Genomic DNA, 5,000 nt, shown 5'->3' on the forward strand with positions numbered 1-5,000 from the left:
TGAACAACATAGAGAATCTGCATGTAAAAGAATTATACAATCAATGCTTTCAAAAAGTCCAAAATCTTATGAAAAACACTAACAAAATTTCCTACATATCCTCTTCTGGCCTCTTCTCTTACCTTCGAATCAACAATATTTTTACCAGATTTCCCTTGTTTTATAAGCATTTTATTCACAATTTTCTTGTCAAGATCAAATGTTGAGAGGGTAGAAGGAAATCCCAAGATAGCTGATTTAGTCTCTCGGTGAAAAGTTTTCGTCATATATCACATTGGATTCTTTACTATATAAAAAATATTTTGATAATATTTTGTCTAACATAGTATTTTGCCCAACATAGGAATTCGCAATAATAGTAATGTTTGTGGGTCTATTTCTTATTGATACAATTTGTTTGTTTTGATTCATCCTCTTTATCAAATAAAGTTGGGCCATAAATAGTCCTATACTCTAGATTATTTTAAAAAAGATTTTGATAAGGCTCTAAAAAGAGAAGAATCATTTGCTATTGCTGCTTTTGATTGCACTCAATCATTCATGTTAAAATTTGACAAAATATGTGAATGTATACTCTCGAAATTTGTTTAAATTTGCCTTTTTATAATTTTGTACTTGGAGTTTTATGATTCTATTGTTTGCTTTTGAGGTTATAGATACTATTATTGAGGAAACAAACAAGGATCCTTCTAATGTTCGGGATAAGATTTAGCATGATATTGATTCTCATCTTGCTTTAGTTAGTACCGTAAAATTTTCCTATCTTACTACAAAATATGAGGTATATTAGGACTTGCATATTATTTTCTAAGTGCATTTTGTAAGTGTTTTTTAAATTCTATGCTAAGATTTTGGACTTTTTGAAATCACTTATTGCATAATTCTTTTTATAAGCAGATTTAATACATTGTTTAATCATAATGCCGATTCTATGCCAAGAGTTTGGAGAGGAAAGAAAGATATAAATGCAATCACAAAAACCTCTTGCTATAGTATGTCTTGAAAGATTGCAATTTATAATAATTTTTTAGATATTATGAATTAGCAATTTATAATTACAAATGTTAGGAATTAATTGTTTATTTGAGTTTGACAAATTGTTTGTGGTATTTGTACAGTCTCTCAAGTTATTATCTTTAATTATTACTATTTATTTGGATGATAAAGCTTATATATGTATAGAATCAACATAATGGCTTAATAACATACAGAATCTGCATATAAAAAGTTTTAAGCAAATAGTACTTTCAAAAAGTCCAGTGCTTTCAAAAAGTCCAAAATCTTATCACAGAATTTAAAAAATACTAACAAAATGCATTACCTATCCTTCATATATATCAGAACTCTTTTGACCCCTTCTCTTCCCTTTGAATAAATAATATTTTTACAATATTCCTCTAGTTTTACAAGTATTTTATTCATAGTTTCCTGGTCAAGATCAAATATTGAGAGGGTAGAAGAAAATCCCGAGATAGCTGATCTAGTATCTCGGTGAAGAAGTTTTCTTCATATATCACACTGGATTCTTTACCGTATATAAAATATTTTGATAATATTTTGTCCAACATAGAAACTCGTAACAATAGTAATGTTTGTGGGTTTGTTTCTTATTAATACATTTTTTTGTTTCAGCTGGTTCATCCTCCTTATCAAACAAAGTTGGGTCATATACAGTCCAAGACTTTAGATGATTTTAAAGAAGTTTTTCATAAGACTCCTCAAAAGAGAAGAATCATTTGCTATTGCTGCTTTTGATTACACTGAATCATTCATGTTAAAATTTGATAAAATATGCGAAGGTATACTCTCGAAATTTATTTAAATTTACCTATCTATAATTTTGTACTTGGAGTTTTATGATTCTCTTGTTTACTTTTTGGGCTATAGATGCTGCTACTACTGAGGAAGCAAACAAGGATCCTTCTAATGTTCGAGATAAGATTTAGCATGATATTGATTCTCATCTTGTTTCAGTTCGTACCGTAAAACTTTTCGATTTTACTACAAAATATGAGGCATATTAGGACTTGCATATTATTTTCTTAGTGCATTTTGTAAGTGTTTTTAAAATTTTATGCTAAGATTTTGGACTTTTTGAAATCACTGATTACATAATTCTTTTTATAAGCATATTCAATGCATTGTTTAATTGTGATGTTGATTCTATACCAAGAGTTTGGACAGGAAAGGAAGATATAAAAGCAATCACGAAAGCTTCTTGCTTAGTATGTAATGAAAGATTACATTCTTGTGAATAGAGAATCATTTTTTAGATATTATGAATTAGAAATTTTTAATTACAAAGGTTATGAATTACCTATTTATTTGAGTTTGACAAATTGTTTGTGATATTTGTACAGTCTCTCAAGTTGCTATCTGTAATGATTGCTATTCATCTAGATGATAAAGCTTATATGTGTATAGAATCAGGCCGAACAAAATAGAGAATATGCATATAAAAAGAATTATGCAATTAGTGCTTTCACAAACTCTAAAATCTTACCACAGAATTTGAAAAATACTAACAAAATGTACTACATATCTTTCATACACATGAGAAATCTTATGGCCTTTTCTCTTGCCTTCAAATCAACAATATTTTTATAATATTCCACTAGTTTTACAAGCAATTTACTCATAGTTTCCTGGTTAATAACAAATGTTGAGAGGGTAAAAGAAAATCCCGAGATAGCTGATTTAGTCTCTAAAAAGTTTTCTTCATAAATCACAATGGATTATTTACTGTATATAAAATATATTGATAATATTTTATCAAACATAGTATTTTGTCCAATATAGAAATTCGTAACAATAGTAATGTTTGTAGGTCTATTTCTTATTGATACATTTTGTTTGTTTCAGTTAGTTCATCTACCATATCAAACAAAGTTGGGCCATATACAGTCCAAGACTCTAGATGATTTTAAAAAAGTTTTTGATAAGTCTCTTGAAAGAGAAGAATCATTTGATATTGCTGATTTTGATTGCACTCAATCATTCATGTTAAAATTTGACAAAATATGTGAAGGTATACTCTCGAAATTTGTTTAAATTTGTCTTTCTATAATTTTGTACTTAGGGTTTTATGGTTTTATTGTTCGCTTTTGGGATTATAGATGTTGTTAATTGAGTAATCAAACAAGGATCATTCTAATGTTTGGGATAAGATTTAGCATGATATTGATTCTTATATTGCTTCAGTTCGTACTGTAAAACTTTTTGATCTTACTATAAAATATGAGGTATATTAGGACTTACATATTATTTTCTAAGTGCATTTTGTAAGTGTTTTTAAAATTCTGTGCTAAGATTTTAGACTTATTGAAATCACCGATCACATAATTCTTTTTATAAGCAGATTCAGTACATTGTTTAGTCGTGATGCTAATTCTATGCCAAGAGTTTGGACAGGAAAAAAAGTTATAAAAACAATAATGAAAGCCTCTTGCTCTATTGTATGATTGCATTCTTGTGAATAGAGAATCATTTTTTAGATATTGTGAATTAGTAATTTATAATTATAAATTTAAGGAATTAATTATTTATTTGAGTTTGACAAATTTTTTGTGATATTTATGCAGTCTCTCGAGTTGCTATCTATAATGATTGTTATTCATTTGAATGATAAAGCTTATATATGTATAGAATCAGCATCATGGCTGAACAACATAGAGAATCTGCATATAAAAAGAATTATGCAATCTGTGCTTTCAAAAAGTCCAAAATTTTATCATAAAATTTGAAAAACACTAACAAAATGCACTACCTATCCTTTATATATATCAGAACTCTTCTAGCCTCTTCTTTTGTTTTCGAATCATCAATATTTTTATAATATTCCTCTAGTTTTATAGGCATTTTATTCACAGTTTCCTGGTCAAGAACAAATATTGAGTGGGTAGAAGCAAATCCCGAGATAGCTGATTTAGTCTATCGATGAAGAAGTTTTCTTCATATATTACACTGAATTCTTTATTATATATAACATATTTTAATAATATTTTGTCTAATATAGTATTTTGTCCAACATAGAAATTTGCAACAATAGTAATGTTTGTGGATCTGTTTCTTATTAATACATTTTGTTTGTTTGAGCTGATTCATCCTACTTATCAAACAAAGTTGGGCTACAAACAATCCAAGATTCTAGAAGATTTTACTTTTGATAAGGCTTTTGAAAGAGAATAATCATTTGCTTTAATTACAATCAATTATTAATGTTAAAATTTGATAAAATATGCGAAGGTATACTCTTGGAATTTGTTTAAATTGGTCTTTCTATAATTTTGTACTTTGAGTTTTACGGTTCTATTGTTTGCTTTTGGGGTTATAGATGATGCTATTAAGGAAGCAAACAAGGATCCTTCCAATTGCCTTTTATGATTTCTTTTATATCTTTCTTTCCTGTCTAAACTCTTAGTATAGAATCAACATCACGACTCAACAATAATGCAATAAGTGATTTCAAAAAGTCCAAAATCTTAGCACAGAATTTTAAAAACACTTACAAAATGCACTTAGAAAATAATATGCAAGTTCTAATATACCTCATATTTTGCAGTAAGATTGAAAAATTTTACAGTACGAACTAAACCAAGATGAGAATCAATATCACGCTAAATCTTTTCCCGTGCTCTGCAGTATGTCACGAAAGATTGCATTCTTGTGAATAGAGAATCATTTATTAGATATTATGAATTAGCAATTTATAATTGCAAATGTTAGGAATTAACTGTTTATTTGAGTTTGACAAATTGTTCGTAATATTTGTGCAATTTCTCAAGTTGCTATCTGTAATGATTGCTATTCATCTGGATGATAAAACTTATATATGTATAGAATCAGCATCATGGTTGAAAAATATAGAGAATCTGCATATAAAAAGAATTATGTAATCAGTGCTTTCAAAAAGTCCCAAATCTTACCATAGAATTTGAAAAACACTAAGAAAATGTACTATCTATCCGTCATACATTTCGGAACTCTTCTGGCCTTTTCTC

Source organism: Musa acuminata, chromosome BXJ3-7 (assembly GCF_036884655.1).
Source record: "Musa acuminata AAA Group cultivar baxijiao chromosome BXJ3-7, Cavendish_Baxijiao_AAA, whole genome shotgun sequence".
Classification (NCBI taxonomy): domain Eukaryota; kingdom Viridiplantae; phylum Streptophyta; class Magnoliopsida; order Zingiberales; family Musaceae; genus Musa; species Musa acuminata.